The following is a 22372-nucleotide window of genomic DNA, read 5'->3' as shown; positions in this document are numbered from 1 at the left end:
GCATTTGGGAGAGGCGGGTCTCTCCAAAGTCAAACGTTCTTCCCATTGTGACATACCATCTTTGCATCCCCCATCCCATCTTGAGGCTAGGGGAAGATCACCAGCGATGATACAAGTGATAATACTGGTCCCTTTTCCTCCTAAAAGACATTTCTCACATTCCCAGAAATAATTGAGGACTCCTCAGACGTACCTTGTGCCAGTGTAGACTTGACTTTGTACCCTTCCTAAAGATGTTTAGACTCAGATGCCCCATGTCTAACTCTTCCATGTTTATAAATGTATTGACTATAATTTTATAGGCAGTATACACAGGTCATTTAATGTTATTTACCCTTGTATTCTAGATCAAAATGGATCTTTAGATATTCCAAATTATATATAGGTCTTCAAAAAGTGCCCTTCTAACTGCCAAATAATTATAAAGCTGAGACTTTGTAATTTAGAATAGAAGGTAAAGACATGAAGGCATCTCTCCATAATTATAACTCCCACAAGCAGACTTATTTTTCTGCTAATATTTATTTATCACAAAGTATGGGCGTTTAAAGGAATTATGGTTTGTCATCTTGAATTCAGATGCTTGTAGTAACGATACACTAGTTTTTGCCTGGAGAATTGAAGTATTTTATCTCAATCTTAGTCCTTGTTTGGTGTCTCCGACTGACAGAAATAGAAATCACAGATCACTTCCTTTTTGTAGCATATGTGCTCTGAGATTTATTTCTAGGTGCATGCTTCCAATCTTTAATGTATGCAAGAATTTTAATTTCTTTAAGATTCATAAATGTATGGAGGCAAAAAAGGCTGTGAAGATGCTGGGTATTTCTGTTTATTCTTTTTTTTTTTTTTTTTTTACTTTGTAATTTCTTTTTTTTTTTTTTTTCTGTTTATTCTTATTGTTTCTATCTTATGCATTGAGAGATCAAGTAGTAATGAGACATAAAACCTGTCCCGACTGACCTCAGAGAAGTCAGGCTTGAAATTCAGACTTGAAGTTACAATTATCAAGCTTTTATTAACTTCACCTTTTTTCTGTTTTCCTTTATTATCAAGTCTCATATCACTGGTATGACTTTGAAGTTCATGGTGTAGTTTTTCTGTGTCTTTTTGTGTTGTTGTTTTTTTGATTGGGGATTGAACCCAGTCCTTTTTATTTTTTATTTTGAGACAGGGTCCCATAAGTTACTAAGTCTGGCCTCAAACTTGCGATCCTCCTGCCTCAGCCTCCCGCATCACTGGGGTTACAGGCAATCACCACCACTCCCAGCCACATTGTGTTTTACAAGCATAATGATGTGACATGTGATCTTACTTGTCCCTGGGTTGACTTTGGATTTCCACAGGAGTGAGGGATTTAACTCCAGACCAATTCTTTATCTTCTGTATCGTTTCTCTGATCTGCATTTTGAGTTTTCTAGTCAGTAGTTGGGAGGAAAGGGCTCAAGATTTCAAAAATTAACAGGTTGATTTGAATAGGAGTCATTGTCTTTAAAAAATTATTAAGAGAGAGGATGAGAACTTGAAAGCCCACAAACAAAAATTCATTTGAGAGATTTTAAAAAAAAGAGTATCTCATTTCATTAGGTTAGTCCAGCACTCTACCCCTAACTAACCAGGGTAACACAAGAAAAGAATATGGTTGTCCAGTTCCACTTTAGTGAGGATTTTTTTTTTTAAATCCTCAATAAAATGCCCACAAATTGAATCCAAGAGTGTTTCAAAAGCACACATGAGGGCTGGGAAGATAGCTCAGTCGGTAGAGTGCTTGCCTTGCAAGCACAAGGCCCTGGGTTCGATCCCCAGCACACATGATAAGCAATGAGGTAGTCCTGAGAACGCAAGGGCGGTGGGATCCATGGAGCTCGGTAACCTATTCACCAGATTAAAGAGGAAAGAATTCCATCTTCCCAATAAAGACACAAGTGCTACTTGATAAAAGGCTATGTTGGCCACTAATAAATGAACACACAAACCAAATGGTTAAATGCAGGAATGGGAACAAGCAAAAAGCAAATTTGCAGCTGCCTATCAAAGTCAGCTGAGCAGAAATGGTTCCGTGACCATCACCCAGTGGGCTGTGGCCTCAGGATGTATCTCCTAAGTTGTGATGTTCGCAGTGAAGGGGGAGGATGCAAGCAGGCTGAGGGAAGAAGTCCTTGTGCACAGGACATGGACGTCTGGAGAGAGGATGACGTGAGGCACAACCCAACTGAAACTCCAGGATATCCCTAGCGGAACAGCCTCCTCTCTTCAAGGGCGGTCATTCAGCAAGGGGCTTCCCCCACTCAAAGAAAATGATAAACCAAAAGAAAAGAACAAGAGAACTATGCATAAGCAATACAAAAATAAGGAGCAAAGGGAGTCAGCAAAGGCAGATGAGAAACAAATTTTACATTAAAAACTGGTGAGAGCCTGGGGTTGTAGCTCAGTGGTAGCGCGCTCACCTAGCATGTGAGGCACTGGGTTTGATCCTCAGCACCACATAAAAATAAATAAAGATATTGTGTCCTTCTACAACTAAAAAAGAAAAGACATAGGCTTTTGAGAAAAAGAAGTGTGGGGGCAGACAGACCCACGGTTCAGTGACAGGGACTAGACCTCCCCTCCTGCCTTAAACAACAAAAAGTAGGCAGGATATGTGAAGTAACCATTTCCAAGACATTGAGCATCAGAGAGCAAAGGATATGTTCCCTGAGAGGTAAGAAAGAGAGAAGGTGACCCCGTGATCCTGCCATGAGGGAACTGCCAAGCCATCTGCTTGCAGGAAACCCACGTGGAACCCAGCAGATATCCCTGAGCCGCAGAAGCTGAACGGAGAGTCTGGGGAGACCAAGATAGTTCAGTGTGCAGGTCAAAGTACCACAAGCTCCAGAGGTCTGTGTAGGATCCCTCAGGTATTCTGCACAGTACTGATCAGTGCATGCGGAAGAAAACTACCCACGCCTGGGAGTGAACCAGCTGAGAGGACCAGCTGGAGGCGGCCCAGCACTCGCACTGAGCAGGAGTAGCGTCTGTCCTACAGGCAGTAGAGCACCTCATAATTCACAGAGTGTTTGGGCGAAGACTCGGAGGGTTTACCTCAGCAGAGGGGAATAATTGGCCCTAGAATAAATGCTGCTGTGGTAAATACTGCCAAATAAATCTCAGTAGCAAGACTCAAAGGATCAAACTGCTTCCAACTAATTTATGTCCTGGAGCAAAACTCATGAATATTTAAAGGAATACAGAAATTTCCAAACTCAACAAGGTAGAATTCACCTGAATGCCTGCATGCAACCTGAGATTAAGAAGCATGCAAATAGGTGGAAATACACAATCATTGTGAGGAGGAAAATCGTCTGATTGAGACCAGCCCAGAACTGACAAGAGTGTTGGAATTAGCAGACACTGACACTGAAAGTTATTACAACGATGTCAGATGTTTGTAAGTTAATTAGAGACATGGAAGATATTTAAAAAACACACATCAGACTTCCAGATGAAAAACACCCTGACGTTTGTAATACTTCATGATTAAAAACAAAAGACAAAGCTTTTCACTTTATCCAGTAAATTTCTCCTCATCACCATCTTCTCTAATGAGCTAAAGCCAGACCTTTCCTTCCATATGAATCCTGCAACTAAATGTGACTAAGCACAAGTTAGGCTCTTTCTGTCCCCTCCTGCAGCTGTGTTCATCCTGTACCTGTCATCTCTGCCTCCCCAAGCACCCACCCACGCACTTTTCATCTTTTCTAGAACATCTGAAGAGGCTTTCTTTTTTCCTTGATGCTGGGTATGGAACTCAGGACCTCTTGCATGCTAAGCTGGTGCTCTACCACTGAGCCACACCTCCAGCCCTGAAGACAGTCTCTGATAATGTGTAGGCCAAAGGGCAACATTAAGAATATTTAGGCCCAGAGGCATAGCTCAGTGGTAAAGCACGTGTCAAGCATGCACATGGCCCTGGGCTCAGTCTCCAGTACTGGAAAAGAAAATTGTTTTAATAACCAGAATGACTCAAGCACAGACAATCAGAACAGGTGCCACCTGGAAGCATCTGATACAGCCACACCAGCAGGTGCAGGCTATTCTCCACAAATCAGGAATTCCACCAGCCAGAGAAGCCAGGGCCCAATGTCCAATACATCTGGGATACGCCAGCAAGCTTAGACAGGTGTCTTTACCACAGTACTTCTCAGTTCCTTTGCTCACTTTAAATGCAGTCAGTACAAGAGAATTCTACCTACACTGATGTCAAACCATTCAAAATATAGGCAGTAGGGGCAAAAGGCAAGAAAGGTGTGTATAGCAAACTATCTTTAATGGAAAAAAAGTTTTAAGGAGTTTCTCTCTCTCTCTTTCTCTCTCTCTCTTTCTCTCTCTCTTTCTAATATATATGTATATATATACATATATATATGAACAGTATCTATATTATAGGTATCATTGCCATTTTGATATAAATGGTATGCAACATACACCATTCTTACCTTGCCTTTTCCCCTACTTAACAATACACAGAGATACAGATATGTATACACACACACGTATAATTATGTATATTATAGACTGTATCTGGAAAGATATGCCAGAAATGGGTAACAGCATTTGTCTCTGGAGAGGGGACTGCAACTCCTCAGTACTCGGGGGGGAAAAAGGCAGTAGGCAGATTTTTTAATTTTTCAGCATAAATCTTTTGCAACAAATATATGTGTTACTATCTGAATTTTTTCACTTTAATAAAATAAATGGCAGTTAATTTTTAGCATGTTATAGATGGTTCTGAATTCATTTTCTTTCTTATTTAAAAAAGTAGAATAAAATCATCTAAGCAAATGATCCATCTCATGGCATTTCAAATGTTGAAATAATCCAGCAGAACCTCTTGGAACATCACCATTCTGTCTGGTCTTGTGAACCTCACGTGAACGCAGAGCAGGGTTGTGGTTCTGTGGCTCTGGTGGTCAGCCAGTCTGCTTCGCAGAGGTTGTAAAGATGGCACACTGGACTCTTGGTTTGCATGTCATTCTCTCAGCAGTGACTACCTGCTGGGAGTGAGCTTTTCTGCCCACTAGTAAACAGATGGTCTCACATTGACTGCCCTAAACTAGGAGTCACCAGAAACCCTGCAATATTAAGCTGTCACAGGACCCATCTGCCCTAAGCAGCTGTCCAGGCATTTGCCTGTCTGGATGCTGGAAACCTCAGTATAACCCCAGTCTCAGGCACTGAAATTTCTTATTCTTCCTGTTCTATTTCTGTGGATAAAGGCCAGAAGTCAGTGCCATCTGCTTCTTGTTTGTCACAGCAGTACCTTTAATATCTGCTTCACTGAAGGAGCACCATTACTGAATTTATCTGAACATTTGACCTGCGTCTCTGTTGTAGTTTTCTTGTGTTCTTTTTAACGCTCCCTTAAAGCCACCGGCAGGCTCTTAGGCAGAAGCAGGTCATTGGTTGGCCGCTGCACATCACTCTTGCTGCCCAGGGAGTGCAGGCAAGTGGCCAGGAGAGATGAGGCCTCCCGGCAGGAGGTGAAGGAAGCAGAGGGGCTGGGCCACCTCCTGAGGTCTTGGCTCCCAGCCCCCAGTCCAGCCGTCTGCTGCCCACTGCCTTCCTGCTGCTGCCGGTGTGGTCTGCTTCGCAGTACAGGTTTGCCCGGTCCTCAATCTGTATTTCTAGGCAGCTTTCCCCAAATGCCTGGCTACTCATCATAGTAATTTATATTCCAACTAAAAATATATAAGTAAAATAAGCATAGTTGAAAATAATGTAGATTGCCAACATAGAGGATTGGGTGATTAAATGTTAGTCATCTCAAGGAAGTATTTGGGCTATTTAAAATTGTGATATTGAAGGCATCTAATTTATGATGACAGAAAAATAAATGACCACATCCCCTTCCTCTACCTTCCAATAGAGATATACATAACGCATAGGAGAGATGCCAGCTTATTCACATCACCCACAGGCCTGCCCCCAACTATCCCGTGGAGAGTGGCTCTCCACTCCACCCCAACAGCTCCTTCCCACCCACACCCCGGGGTTCCCACTGGGTGCTCACCCCCCCACTGGCAAGCCACACCTCTGCCGGTGCATTTGTTTACTGCACATGTTCCAACTGAAATATAAGCTCCACGTGAGCAGAGACTGTTTCTGCTATGCTCCGCAGTTTCCCTAGTGTTCAAAACAGTGCCTGGCACTTAGAAGGTTCTCTATAAACACTAGTTGAATACTGATTGTTAGATGGATCATTGCTGCCTGATACAGCCCATGGACAGTAGGATACCTCTGGCTCTTCTCCCTGATGTGTGCACCTTGCCTTCCAGAAGATGGTACCTCAGCCTTCCTTCCCTTTACAGTGTCCTTCCCTTCATGAATACTCTTTTCTGGTATTGATTCTAGGATTACAGCTCTAAGCATTGTAATGCATCTGGGGACAGAACGATTAGATATTTCGAGATATTAAGTCAGCAGCTAAAGGGGGTCTGGGCTGGAAGAGGCCTGGGTATGTTATATGCTGAGGGCTGCAGCTTTTCATTCACTTTTCTTTAACAACCAAAGAACTAGAAATAATTTCAGACTCTTCTTGTCAGTTAGCTGATGAGGAAGCAGGATGTCGGGGTTCCTGCTCGGATCAGCAGTTTCTTAATAAGTAAAAGACTTTGAAACCACAACCAGAGGCTGTGCACATAAGTCAGCTCTCCAGCTTAAAAGCTGAGCCAGGAATTCTAACTATAAGCAGGTGGACTGCAGGAAGGAACCCAGAAGAATCCATTTGCCCCTTTTATATGAGAACTCTTGGATGAAAAGATGTCTCCTTATTTATGGGGCCTATGAGGAAAAAAATTAATAGTAAGAAGATGTAAACAATAAGACTGAAAAGAAAAAAGCAAAGCTTATTTCTGAAAAGAATTACAACAGGAAATTGATATTATAGCAACTATCTGCGTCAAGAAAGCATGGATTCTACATAGAAGAATGAAGGCAATATGACTGACAGATGAAGACAGAGCTGAGAAAGGAATAAAAATGTTCAGTTATTTGAATTAAGTAAGAAGAGACATTAAGAATGTAAATCAATATAAAAATCTGAAAATAGTAGTTGATATTACAGAAGATAGAATTGATCTGAAAGAAAAGTTTGAAGCTGGATGCAATGGCACACACCTGTAATCCAGCAACTCAAGAGGCTAAGGCAGGAGGATCCACAGTTCAAGGCCAGCCTCAGAAACTCAGAGATTCTGTCTCAAAAAATAAAAAGGACCGAGGATGTACTTAGTGGTAAAGTGCCCTTAGATCCCATCTCCAACACCAAAAGAAAAGAAGAAAAAAAAAGAAAGAAGAAAAAATCTCCCCTCATGCAGAAGAGGAGGGCACTCACTTAAAAATTTAACAGAACAAAACAGACTGAACACAAAAAGTTTACAACAAGGACTGGTGCTGGGACTCAGTGGTACAGTGCTCGCCTAGCATACGTGAGGCCCTGGGTTCAATCCTCGGAACCACATAAAAATAAAATAAAGTTGTTGTGTCCAACTACAACTAAAAAATATATTTTAAAAAAAGTTTACGTTGAAATGATAGGTGTACTTGAAAAAGACTAAGTACAAGTAATACTATATTTCATGGATTCTAAGTACATTTTTAAAAACTTTAACATCTGCGAAAACTGGGATGTAAATTAACGGATTCTCACAGTTATAATGGACAGCATTTTATCATTCCTAGCAGTTCACAGGATACAGCTAACAAAGGAGGTGTCTTATATTCAATAAAATGTGGTAATTTAAAGCATTCTAGAAGAAAATATTCCTATACTGAAAGCACCTTGTCTGAAAATCTAGAGTACCTATTGTCACCATAATGACCTTTTTTAATTTTGAAGAGTAACAAATATGTACATAGAATATTTTTATTACATGTATGATTTATGATATGTGATATATACACATACTCAGCCACAACTGAGTATATTTATATGCATGTTGTATATATATGATGTATAATGTGTGTATAGATATATAGATTTTATTTTCTTTTTTAAGCACACAGACCTAGGGATGGTGTAAGATTCCCTCACAAAGGAAGAAAAATTGGGATCGCCTTCTGTGACAGTAAATGCCAAAATGCATTGGAGCTACAGCTTTCATTTTTTGAGGGAAAAAGTTTAGGGTTCAAGAATTACATGCCCAACTAAGTTGTCCTTTGTGTTTAACCGTCAGTCGCCTGAGAAAGCATGTGTGCTCCTGAGGCTCTCAGGAACGGAACAGCTGTGATCCGGGAGTCCAAGGCTGTCGCGACCTCCATCTTCCATCTTCACTTTATTTCCCAGCTTCTCTGTCCCACAGTAGCCTCTTCCCCGTGACTGGAAATGTCTGAATATAACTCCCAGGATCCCACTTCCAGCTTTGCCTCCACTGAGGACATCAGGGCCATGTTCTTGAGACTGTCGTCCAGAAATCCCAGGAAAGTGTTCCCACTAACCGGTAACCATAGCCAGAACAGCAGGATTGCCACTCGTTGTAAGACACCTACCCCCATGGTAGTCACTGTGACCAGAGAAGTAGGAGCTTCTCAGAACATGGCAGTCTCCAGTCCAGGGGACAAGCATTTTTTGGAAGAGGGTGAGGCAGAGTGGGTAGGAGTGCTTGGGGTCATGCATTCACAAGAAGCATTTCTCACAAGAAGCAGAAGTGAAGCTAGGTGGGAAAAACAAATACTATAGCTTTGTTTTAGATTGTGAACCAAAAGAAACCATATAAAAGTCCATCAGAATGAACATGCTTAAATGTTTTGGATTTAAAAGAAAGAAAGAAAGAGAGAGGGAGGGAAGGAGGGAGGAAGAAAGGAAGGAAGGGAAGGAAGGAAGGAAGGAAGGGAGGGAGGGAGGGAGGGAGGGAGAGAGGGAGGGAGGAAGGAAGGAAAGAAAAGAAATAGCATGCAGTTGAGAAGAAAAAAAAAAAAAGTCTTTCTGTATCAGGGCTGCTTAAAGTGTATGCTGCATGCACATTGGCATCCCCCCAGCTTGCTTGTTCAATAGGCAAATCCAAGGCCATCCCAGGCATCTAAACCATTATCCCTAAGAATCCACACCCTTGCTAAGCCACCACAGTGGTCCCTATACACACCAAAGTTTGAGAGCTGCTGGCTTCACAAACTGACTTAGCAAACAACCCAGATAAGCACATTGGTTTGAGAGGGCCAATTTGCTGAAGCCATTGGGACAAACATAGTTTTTTCAAAAAAAATGAAATCACTACATGTTCATGTTTTTTAAGTTATTTCCTAAGTGCTAAATAAACCTCCCCAACTGCCCTAGTGAAGAGAAGGCAGAAGGGGTACAGGAGCAATGGAAGTTAGAAATGAGATAAGAATTGGCAGAGAAGTCACACAGGACCTGGAGGAGCTGCCAGTCATTCTCGGCATGGTTTTTAATTAGCCTGAGAAGTTTACAGTGAGGTCCCACCTGCCCGATCCCAGAGGGGAAACCGCACCTGCAGTAGTAGGCCTCTTCTTGATAAACTTAACCTGTTTATTCAGATACTCGGGCCAACTGCCATACATAAAAGAGTACAGAGAAATCTTAAAAGGTTTCCAGCATGACTAAGCCAGGACCACAGCCACACTGGTGAGGGGCGCTGCTGCTGTCTTCTGTGAACATGTACCAGCTCCATTTCTCTCCCTGTGCACTGAGAAGCTGCTGCCCTCAGCCAGAGCTCCCTGAGAGGATGTGCAGGGGCCACACAGGCACCTGCTTTATGATGGGGGTTTTTGGGAGGTTGGTGCAGATCAAAGCCGCTTATATGCTTTATGATGTCTCTGTCATTGCCTTTCATGTTGAAAGAGTAAATCCGAAAGTGCTGGAAAATTGATGATCTTTTCAGCATCTCTGCAGGTAGATAATGTACATTCAGAGCAGTCATATTACTTTTTTAAAGGCCATAGCACTAAACTTCACAACACAGGTTAAAATGCAGATACTGTGAGGTATTCATGGAGTCAGCAAATGATTAGTGAACAATACCCTGGTCTGTGCTATCTTTTGGATATTTTTCCCTAAACTGAATGTCAGGTATAATGGCATTTTAAAAAGCTTTCTTTAAAAGTCTACATTTCAGGTCCTGTCTGCTGTATTGGAAGCAGGGTTTTATATACGCATAATGCACTTAGCCAAGTGTTTCATCTGCAGTAACCACTGTTCCATGTTCATGCCATCATTCAGCAGCCACCCACCCTGGTGGGCTACGGGTCAGAGGGATATAAAGATGGGCCTTCCACTCCCTTCTCTTTCAACAACTCTGAATTCCATGAGAAAGAAGGCACGCAGTTACGAAGTGGGGAATAGGGCAGGAGTTTCCCCAGAGAATGAAGCAGAATATGCAAAAGCTTGGCGGATAGAAGCGTCCTGGTACATTCAGAGAACTGGGTAACTGCAGGGGACCGAAGGGACGGTAGCAAGAAATGAGACTGGAAAAATAAACAAGAGCTTATAAAAACCCCTGTGTCAGAACATTTGAACTTTATCATTTAAATAATGGGGAGAAATGAGTATAAAAATGTAAAACAGTTCAGTGAGACAAAACCTAATGACTCAGACACCATCCTGCCTTTACATGCTGGAAAATGCAAGATATTTATCCACTTAAGGGAAGCAGGGGCCTAGGGACCAGTTTATGTAGAACACATAAACATGGCTTGCACGTGCCAAAAGGGGTGCACTGACACAGAAAGAGCGAGCAAGGGTGGAGTTCATTAGAAAGGTAGATGCATCCCTCACTAATAAAACCGGAAATCAGAAGCTCTCATAGGAGAAACTCTGTCATCAAATTCCCTCACCTTTGCAGCTTCCCAGCTGCTTGCTCTTTTGGCTACCTGTAGAGTTATTAGCAATTAAAATCCCTAAAATGAGAAGGATCTAGATCACCACCTTCAAGAACAGCACGGAATCAGGAGGTTAAAGAACCTTCATTCCATCCTATAGCCATTTGTTTGGAGGAGAAAGTTACCGGGGAATAATGGAAATATTTATTTGGGGGAAGGGAAGGTTTGGATCTGGGGACATTTGGTTTGCCCAGCAGCCCCTTCGGGGAACTTCCTCTCCCTATCACACATCTGCACGTTTCCAGCAGAGGCGATTTATCCTTCCATGGCCCTTCTCCCTGGGGGAGCTGAGTCGTGTGGGAATGAATGGCACCTGACCCAAGCTAGACCTCTTTTCCCACCTCAAGCTTTTCAGGCTTTGGGCCAGAGAAGACTTACAGGTCGCTGCCTCTCGTGTGTCTGAAGGGGAACACTTGGGAGCATGTTTCCAAAGGTGCAGAAGCTGGTCTCAGTGAGAGAACAGCATATAATAGAGTGGACAAGAAGCAGAGGCTTGAGTGGCACATGCCTGACTCCTTCCGGGCCAGATTGGCCTATCTGGTCTTCAGAGTAGATGCGGTGTTTGATTGTAAGATTTTGTACAGTGCGAAGCAGGTCAGTTCACCAATGCAAACTGAATATGGTTGACAGAATTTACTGTACTCTTAGAAATTGTTGGAGGATGAATTCTTGTTTGTTGTTGTTTTTATTATTTTTATTTTATATTTTATTCTTCTTAGATATACATGACTGTAGAGTGTATTTTGACATATACAGACATGGAGTATAACTTATTTTAATCAGGATTCCATTCTTGTAGTTGTATGTGATGTGGAGTTATACTGGTCATGTATTCATATATGAACATAGGAAAGTGATGTCCCATTCATTCTACTGTCTTTCCTATTCCCATCCCCCTCCCTTCCCTTCATTCCCCTTTGTCTAATCTGTGAACTTCTATTCTCACCCCTTATTGTGTGTTAGCATCCTCATATCAGAGAGAACATTCAGCCTTTGGTTTCGGGGGGTTCTTATTTCACTTAGCATGATTGATAATCTCGAGTTCCATTCATTTACCGGCAAATGCCATAATTGCTTTCTTATTAATGACTAAGTAATATTCCATTGTGTATACATACTGCATTTTCTTAGACCATTCATCTATTGAAGGGCACCTAGGCTGGTTCCATAGCTTAGCTATTGTGAATTAAGCTGCTATAAACATTGATGTGGTTGTGTCACTGTAGTGTGCTGATTTTAAGTCCTTTGGGTATGTACCCAGGAGTAGGATAACTGGGTCAAATGGTGGTTCCATTCCGAATTTTCTGAGGAATCTCCATACTGATTTCCAGGGTGGTTGCATCAGTTTGCAGTCCCACCAGCAATGTATGAGTGTGCCCTTTTCCCCAAATATTCACCAACATTTATTGTTACTTGTATTCTTGATAATTACCATTCTTACTGAAATGAGATGGAATTTCAATGTAGTTTTGATTTACATATCTCTAATTGCTAGAGAGGTTGAGCATTTTTTCATATATTTTATGACCATTCATATTTCTTCTGCAAAGTGCCTATTCAGTTGCTTTGCCCATTTATTGATTGGGCTATCTAGGTTTGTTTGTTTGTTGCACTACTAGGGATTGAACCCAGGGCCTTGTGCTTGCAAGGCAAGCACTCTACCAACTGAGCTATCTCCCCAGTCCTGTTATTTAGTATTTTTTGGTGTGAAGTTTTTTTGAGTTCTTTATTCATGGAGGATGAATTCTTAATATTTTTCTTTTAGCAGCATGTTTCCACCAGTAGGCATCCTACCACTGAGCCACATCCCCAGTCCTTTTTACTTTTTATTTTGAGGAAGAACCTCAAGAAGTTGCTGAGGCTGGCATTGAACTTACAATCCCTCTGTCTCAGCCGCCTAAGCAGGTGGGTGTCACCTTGCCCAGATGTTCAACAGCAACAGTGTTTTAAAGAAGGCTTTTGGGTTGGTTTAGTCTTTTAATGAATTATAGCAGAAAATATATTACACTCAGATTTGCAGCTGTGTGTGGCGTTTATGGCGAATGGTCAGGGAAGGACATGCTGCTCTTAGATGCCTTTATGTAAGCATAGAGCTCTTCAGGAGGTTTGAAAGTTCACACAAGCGTCCCCAACTAGCAGTGCCAGACAGTAGAGTTCAATTATTAGAAGTCACCTACCTACATTCCGAGTCATGCAGATCCACATTGTTCCTAGAATCTGGCACTTTACACTTTGCAAACCAGTTCCCAAAATACAAAGCAATTGTAAAAATGCACAGGTGTAGCATTTCCTATGGGAATTTTAGTCGATGCTAAATTTTGATATCTTCTCTGATATTTTCCATTTGATATTTAGTATTATCCCATCTATCTGCCAAATGACTAATTCACTTTATTTTTCAGAATTCACCCATTTACCCAAAACGCCTCTCTTTTGACTCTTTACAGTTTGTAACAATTCACTTAGGCAGGATGACAATTGATGGCTTTTGAGGACTTCTACAAAGTTCTAAGTGGTCAATTTTTATTTTGTTTTCCTAACAGTTTTAAACAGTATGACTCCGGCCCCACCACTGCAGCCAGAAGTAGCTAGAACAGAGGAAAAAAGGGGAAGAGAGGAGAACCTGTGCCAGAGTACCCAGTTGCTAATCCCACTGAGGAGGGAGGCTGAGGAAGGGCCAGAGGGAAAGACCAGAGGGCAGCAAGGGGTGGGCTGAAGGTCAAGGAGAGTCTGACCGCCAAGAACGCCCAGTGCGCCTACCAGCCCTGACAGTCCACCCAACAAAAACTAGGGGGAAAAACAGCTGTGGTAAATATACAAACTTCTGGCAAGCAGATTGAACCTTTGATGAATAGGTTACTTTTTATCAGTGAATTATTCTAGTTCATAGTGAGTTCCCTCCTTTGCTTAAGCTAATATGAATGAGATTTCTGTCACTCACCTCCAAGAAAATCCTAACCTAATGAGTCTCAGGAAAAATAATACCAAAAATGAGGGAGGAGTGTGGCTTTTTTTTTTTTTTTTTTTTTTTTTTTTTTTTTTTTTTTTTTTTTGCAGTGCTGGGGATTGAACTCAGGGCCTTGTGCTTGCGAGGCAAGCACTCTACCGTCTGAGCTATCTCCCCAGCCCGGAGTGTGGCTTTTTAAACAAGGATAGGACAGCTCTCGCCACTCAGATCGTACAGATAGAAGGTGTTTTATTTGACCCATCAGGAGGTGAACTTTTGAAACTAAAAATAAGCACTAACAGGGAATGTGAAGTCCAACTTGGAGAAAGAGCAACTAGATGATTATTAGCTTAGACCTCCAGGTCAGATGACCACTGCACTCCTGGAAATCTCTGTGCTGTCATAGGGGAGAAAAGGGTCCCAAACACTGAAGACAGGTGAAGGGTCTCCTAGTTTTCCAAATGTGAACAGAGACCCCAAAAGTAAAACCATTGTTGAACCTGATGTAAATTTTCAACAAAATTCCGAAATTGCCATAATTTACAAATACTTAAAGGAAAAATGCTACAAAAAAATCAGCATAAAGCTAATTAAAAGAAATTGGATAAAACTAGCATGAGTTTCTTGAAACAACCTAAGATGAAGATCTACTCACCAGATTTGCCAATGGCACAAACCCAAGAAGGATAACTTATATTTTGGGTGAAAGAATCAGGATTTGATTATCTTGACAAGCTAGAATAACAAGAAATCATACAATGAAGTCAATGTGAAGTTCCATCTTTAGGCTTGGTAGGTTACTTGTGTGCACATGAAGTAGGAAAGCCTCTCGGGCCACTTCTGTCCCCAAGACTCTAGTACCTGTGATTCTCCCAGTCATGCTGCACGAGGAGCAGGTAAGAAACTTACCACTAGAGAGTCAGAAATCGTTCTTTTGGGTTAATATTCACAGGGCAAGGGGCAAGTTATTTTCTAGAACATTCATTGGCTTAGAATATTGACATAGGCCCAATTGTTTCCACATGGTGTATGTTCCTGGCCAGACCCTTGACAGATCCTTGGCCTTCTTAAAAAGGTAACAGCAATTCTTTCCTTTAGCTTCTCTTTGACACGTTAAAATTTTTTCCTCAGCTTCCTTTTCTTCAATATCTGAAACTAAAAGAAATAGCCAACATGATATTTATGGCCAAAAAATAGTTTTTGCATTTAATATTTCTTACTTGGGATCTTCTTTTTAACTTATCTCAAAAAATATGGAATGTCCAATTTTCTATTATTTTCATACATTTTGTAACCAAAAAAAAAAAAATTTAAATGTTATGATATTATTTTAGATGATTTTTCTTCCAAAAACAAAGCAATAAATTAGTACAAAATTTTCATGGTGGGAAAGAAAAAATCAGTTTGATCCTTGGTATGACAGATTTATTACTAAAGAAGCAAAGAGTTACACCCTGGTCTAGGGAGAAAGATACCAGGCATAGAATATCATTAAAAAAAAAATGAAAAGAATCTGACTGAGAGCTTAAGGAAAAAAGGAATTTAGGTATAAAATGGAAAAGCACAGCAGTCTTACAGGACCGGATGACTCAGAACTTCTTGTCAGAAAAAAGGGAAAAAAAATCAGGGAACAATTCGTTAAAGGATATTATATTGCTTGAGAACCAAGACAAATGAAAAAAAAAAAAAAAAAAAAAAAAACCAAGCCCAGCCTAGCTAAATTATGCCATTCAGAATTAGTAACTTTCCACATCTGAGGCTTCTTTGATGCATGGCAATTCTTGGCCTTCTCTGTTTAGCATATGCACTGAATTAACAGACCTAGTAGGAATGAGTATTTGACAGGAAACAGACAATGTGGCTTCTGGTCCTAACGCTACCATCAGCTAGCTGTAAGCCTTTGAGAATGTCAAAATTTTTTGTTCCATGAATTTATCTGAAAGATTAAAAGGCACCAAATTTGCTCATTTAAAATTTTTTTTTTCTTTTTGCAAGATGAAAAAGATCTGGAAATCTGTTTCACAGCAGTGTGAATATACTTAATACTACTGGACTGTATATTTTTAAATGGTTAAGAAATCAAAAAGTAATATAAAAATTGCTGCTTGTTACCCAGTATCATAGAAACAAAAAAAATCTATTTCTTCAAGCTCAGTAATATATCAGACATTGTCTTAGGCATGGAGTTGCAAAAACCAGTCTCCTACCATCCATCGTGATCTATCCAGGGGGAAAATGCATAACTCATAACATTTGTGGAAGTATAAAGAAGGTGGCTTAAAGCCCAAAGGTCAGAGTACATCTTTAGACGGGCGTGAGAGATGGGGAAAGTGTTCTGGAAAAGGTCATCAAAGATGGGTTGTATTTGTGCTGGGTTTTAAAGGAGATCTCTAAATTTAAAAAGTAGACTTCCACTCTAGCCAAGGTGGAGTAGCAGGGTGAGATATAGACTTATCCTCCCTTCCTGATACAACCAAAAAAAAAAAAAAAACTGCATGAAACAATGGTTTTTAAGATACTGGATGGGCAACCATCCTTGAGAGACATCGAACAAAGGAGAGGAGCATTCCAGTTGCCCCCGCTTACTGCCTGGGAGAGTGTCCAGGCCACGACACCCAGAGGGGAGCCATAGAGGAGCCTGGTGAGCTTGGGAGACCAGAGTGGTAGTTTTCAGAACAGCAGCAGAGAGGAGAGCCACAGAGAGAGAGAGCTCTGGAGATGTTGATGTGCACATGTATATGATAAAACTGTTTGAGGATAAAGAAAGAACAATCCAAAAAGATTAGAGGTACCAAGGTCTGGCACTCACAGAAAGTGAAAAATAATGCCTGTTCTTAGAAACTAGACTGGAAAACTTACAACGATCTTTGGAACACTGAGCATAATACACAGAAGGGTCTGGGGAATCATTGACCCTAACCTCCTCTAACAAATCTTAACAGCCAAACCCAAAAGAACTAAATTATTTCCAAATAACTATAGGAATACATAATTATCTAGGTAAAATTCACAATGTCTGACATCTAAGTAAAACTTAATAGGCCTGCAAAGAAACAGGAATATATAGCCTATTATGAGAAGAAGTATCAATGAAAATCAACTTAGAACTGCCACAGATATAAAAATAGCCAAACAAGGACATTAAAAGCGTTATTGACTGTTTTAACAAAAAGTTAAAGTTGTAAAAGACTCTAAAAACACCCAAATCAAACTTTTAGAAGTGAAAACTATGTCTGTCATGAAGAAACAGTGGGTAAGTTTAACAGTACATTAGACATTTCAGAAGTAAAGTTTAGTGAATCTGAAGACAGCAATAGAAACCATCCAGAATGAAATACAGAGAAAAAATAATGGTTTGAAAAAAGAACAGATCATCAACTGTGAGACAACTTCAGATAGCCTAATATACTTGTAAATGAAGTCCACAAGGCGTGCAGGGTGACAGAAAGATAATATCTGAAGAAATAATGGCTGGAAATTTTCCAGATTTGGTGAAAACTTCATCAGCTCTACAGATCCAAGAAGTTTAAAAAAAAAAAAAAATACATGCACACACATCAAAGGGGGAGAGAGGAAAATTATATTAACACATCACAATCAGGTTGCTCAAAAACCAATGAGAAAAGTGAAATCTTAAAAGTGGCCAGAGGACACATTATATACAGAGGAATAAAGATAAGGATAACAGGTTTCTCATTGGAAACAATGCAAGCAAGAAAGCAGTGCAGTAACTTCTTTAAAGTACTAGAGGAAAAAAATGTCCACTTATAATTCCATACCCTACAAAAATACCTTTAAAGACAAAGGTGAATTAAAGACTTTTCGGACACACAAATGATGAAATAATTCATTCACAGAAAATTCACATTATGAGAAATGTTTAAGTCCTCAGGAAGAATAATAATATGCAACATGGAAATATAGATCTCCAGAGACTAATGAAGAACACTAGAAAAATTACTACCTGAATAAATTCATAACATCTTTCCTTATTATTTAAATCTCTTTAAAATACTTTTTAAATTTTTTCTGTTTAAAAAATAATACTAACAAAAAAATGTGGGTCAATTCATGAATAGAACATAGCAAACCTAAATATTTATACCCCTAATAAGAGAATTTCAAAATATCTTAAGTAAAAACTGGTAGACCTATGAAGAAAAATAGACAAATGCATGATCATAGTTGGAAATTTCAGTACTCCTAGCTCAGCAATTGATAGAACAAGTCAACAGAAAATCATTAAGTCTACAGAAGACCTGAACACTGTGCCAGCAGAACTGAATTAACATATTTTTAAACATTCTACCTTATAACACTAGGACACCATTATTTTCAGGTGCTTATTTGCCAGGATAGATTATATTCTGGGCCTTGTCACAGTCACAGTGAATGTAAAAGATTTCAAAATCTCTGCCATAATAAAATCAAATTAGAAATCAGTAGCAAAAAGGTCTTTGAAAAATTCCTTCAAAAGTGGGGACCAAATAACACTCCATAGTAATCCATGGGTCAAAGAAAATTAGAAGATAGTATTTTGAACTGCATGAAGATGAAAACATATCAGAATGTTTGTACTCCTGCTAAAGCAATACTTAGGTGGAACTATATCGCACTGAATGCCTAGATTAGAAAAGAAAGATCTCGAATAATGATTCATCTTCCACTCTAAGAAAGTAGAGGAGTTGAGGTGTAGCTCAGTGGTAGAGCACTTGCCTAGCACATGTGAGGCACTGGGTTCAATCCTCAGCACCACATAAAAATAATTAGTTAAAATAGAGGTATTGTGTCCATCTACAACTAAAAAGAAAAAAGAAAACAAAAATCAGAACATATTCAAGAAAGAATTTTTTACTTATTTGTTTCTCTAACAAGTTAAAAATCAGAAATCAATGAAAATATAAAAATCATAGCAAGTATCAGAACCATCTGGTAAGATTGATTAGGAAAAAAACATAAGAAAAATTCCCATTATCAGAATAAGAGGTTTGTTTTTTTGCATTTTTTATTTTAACTGATATACAAAAGCATAACAATTGTACATATTTGCAGGATATTGTGTGATCCTTTGACATGAATTGTGTGATGTTCCAGTCAGATTACACATACCTGTCTACTCAAATGTTCATCATTCATGGTGAAAACATTCAAATTCCTTTCTTTTAGATGGGCATGATCATTATCTATGGTCACCTTACTGGTGTAGCATGCCAGACCTCCTTACTCCCATCTATCTGTGTGACGACACACATTCTCTTAGGAGTGGTGGCTGTTTTGAGTGTGGTAATGTTTTCACCTCTCAAAATCTGTCAGAGTGTATACTTTCTAAAAAAATTTTTTAGTAGTCAACGAACCTTTATTTTTTTAATTTATTTCTATGCGGTACTAAGACTCAAACCCAATGCCTCACACATTCTAGGCGAGCGCTCTACCACTGAGCCACAACCCCAGCCCAGATTGTACACTTTGGATATGCGAGTTCATTGTATGCCGTCGATGCTTCAGCGGGGCTTGTCACTAGAGGTGATTGGGGTCTGGAGTGCAGGAAGGGACATCCAGGTGGAAGAGGCCAGTGCATTTTGAATATAAGACACAGCATGGACAGAGACATAAAGGATATGTGTGAAAATGCACCAACACTATTCTGAAAAGAGTCATCCAGTGTAGCAAGGTCAGAGATTGTGTGGAAGGGTGTGATGAGAAATTCTAGAAAGATCTGTAGGGATGACCAGGTGGTCAGGACTAGGAAGGTAATGTAGACGAATTTATACGAAAGCAAGAGGAAATCACTGAGGAGAACACGGAGCATGAAAAGAGGTGCTAGGCTGGAACCCCAGGCCATCCCTGTGCTGAGTGGACACCAAAAAGGAAGGAGGAGACTAGGGGTCCTGCAGGAGGCGGAGGACGTCATGGTCATGCCTCAGCCTCAGAGGAGATCTACTGGCCTTCAGTGAGGGGTTGGGATAAAAGCCAAACTGAACACAAAAACCGATTTAAAAGACTGGTTAGCAATAAATATGAACTTACCTCTGTTCTGTGATTTCAATCTCAGAAGTTTAATTTTTCTTGTGGTACAGACAAGAAAACCAGTTCCAGGTGTCTGACCTATAGGTGAGAACCTGAAAACCCAGTTGTTAATATGTTCTAAATTTGGCCAGCCAAGGTTGTGGAGAAAAAGGAACACTTACACACTGTTGGTGGGAATTTAAATTAGTGCAGCTACTACGGAAAACAGCATGGAGGTTCCTCAAACAAGTAAAAATAGAGCTGCCATATGATCCAGCTATGCCACTCCTGGGTATATATCCCAAGGAATGAAATCACCATACGAAAGCGATACCATCATGCGCATGTTTATTATAGCACTATTCACAATAGCCAAGAAACAGACTCAGCCTGGGTGCTCATCAACGAATGGATAAAGGAAATTTGGTATATATGAGAGAGAGAGAACCTAGAAGTAGAAGAAGGACTATTAGGGAAGGGGAACAGAGGGGAGGGCAAAGAGGGTGAAAAGATCAAAGCATGACATAGGCACATATGGAAATGCCACAGAGAAACCCATCAATTTGTATAATTAATACGCACTAACAACTATAATTTCAGAAATTGAAAAAAAATTGTCGAGTTTGGCAAGTTAATGCTGATTCCCACATAAGCAAGGTGCTGAAGTTTTTGTTCTGTTTGATGACAGCCTAATTCTGTAATTGAGGAGTGGTGAGCCATCCTGATAAGGCAGAGGTATGCTTTCCAAACCTTATTGTATGCCTGGGAATTGTGTACCTGTCCCTCACCAGGCTCATCCCTCTCCAGTTGGACTGTGGCTTACCATTCCTCTTACATGGATTTTTATAAGAACTTAGGGCCACTAACAAAGGGAGATAGTTTCACCAAATAACTTGTATTATGTATATGAGGTTCCAAAGCCCTCTCCTATGTTCTCATGTACAATTTCTGCCAGTGTTTCCTATGTTTTATAAACCTGAGCACTCTTTAAGAGCTACCTCGAGGGTCTCTTCGAGACCTGCTTCTGAATCTTGAAAATTCCATCTGTTAAATTCTTACTCAGGCTCTATTTTCAGTTGTCACTAGGGGAAACCAAATCATATTCATTATTTTGTGTGACTGTCCTTGGAGTCCCTGGTAAATAAACACAGCATTGTTAGTTAAACGATAGCCATCTGTTTGTTCAGAGGAGCGGGACTCACAGAAAGCATACCTCCCGCAAAAGGCAAGGTGTAAAAATAAACATCCGGACCCCTGGCAGATCTCCATGAACTGTTTGGTGTTACATATTACCTCTGTTCTGGAGCATCCTGTTTGAAAGAGAGGCAATAGGAGATCAAAGCTGATATTATATTAAGAAAGTATCAGAGCTCCCTCAGAAGCACATTTCCGAGGCACATGGACTACCCCCATATCCTTCATCCAATTTAGGTGGTCTTGGTATTCTGGACAGAATGTGACATGCTTTTCATATGGATTACAGAATATTCTTTAAAGTTCTATGTTGCTCAAAAGACTTTTTTACCTTCCTTTTATGACAGATTAGAGGTAGAAAGTCCCAGTTGTCCTCAGGAAGCCTTGGCAGATGACTCCAATGCAGATTCCTAAATGTGCTGTCCTTTGTTGCATCTATCCTAGATAGAGGACTGAGAGGGTCAGGTGATCCAGGTGCCTTTAAATATAAAATCTTGTGCTTTAAAAACTCACCATCAGTCACAGCACTTGGAACCTAAATAGCAAATAGGGCAGAGTAGTGAGCTTGCCAGTTCTGCTGTGTTCTTTGGAAAATCGATACTTCGACATGCTTCCTCTTCCTTCTCCCTGACTCAGCCTGATCTACCTAACGATGAGCTAATTCTATTGCAATTTTATTCATAAGTTCTATTAGTGGATTCTCTTCAGTAGGCAGAAAGGAAGCCAGCATAAGGCTTCTTGTGGTTTTGAGGTTCCTGTCTGCCGTGTTTCTGCACCTTCACTACTGTCACCTCTCTAGGATGAGGGTATTGATTGACCGCAAACCAGAAAGCTTACTCTGTTGGTGGTAAACACAACAGGAATCTACCTTTTAAAAAGTCCGACTTCATTTTCTCCTGCCATGGGTATCTAACCACTGCAGATGGATTGCCAGTGGAGGTGGTTGAGCAGAGAACCATCCTGGGAATTCTGGAGAATACATGATGAATTTATTCCTGACCCCTCAGTCTAGCAGTTATTTCTCTGAAGGGCAGGATTCAGGCAAACTCCAAGGAGAAGACACAGGAATCCTTAAGCTATAATGGGAGGAGCACAAGATTAGGAGAAGCACACCACAGAGGGTTGATGGGTGGAGGCCCTGGCCTTCACTGATAATGTAGAAAGAGGAGCCCCTAAGCAGACAGAGAACTGGCTGTGCAGCTGATAGGAATAACATAACAAGGTCAGTGTCCAGAAGTCATCCAAAAACTCTCTCCTAGTTGCACGGAATCACACCATATACATATTCAATATTTTACTTAACCAAACAGAATTCAATATAAAGAGAATGAATTTATAATAAAAACTCATTCATTT

General features: G+C 40.3%; 1 protein-coding gene across 1 annotated transcript in view; it reads left to right on the top strand.

Moving 5' to 3' along the window:
- Positions 1-22372, top strand: part of MYO1D (myosin ID) — a 323486-nt gene that overhangs the window by 239181 nt on the left and 61933 nt on the right. The window lies entirely within an intron of this gene.

This window comes from Sciurus vulgaris (assembly GCF_902686455.1).
Source record: "Sciurus vulgaris genome assembly, chromosome: 3".
In the NCBI taxonomy this organism is placed as follows: domain Eukaryota; kingdom Metazoa; phylum Chordata; class Mammalia; order Rodentia; family Sciuridae; genus Sciurus; species Sciurus vulgaris.
Note: the sequence above shows the minus strand (reverse complement) of the source record. Positions and strands in the feature narration are given on the sequence as shown.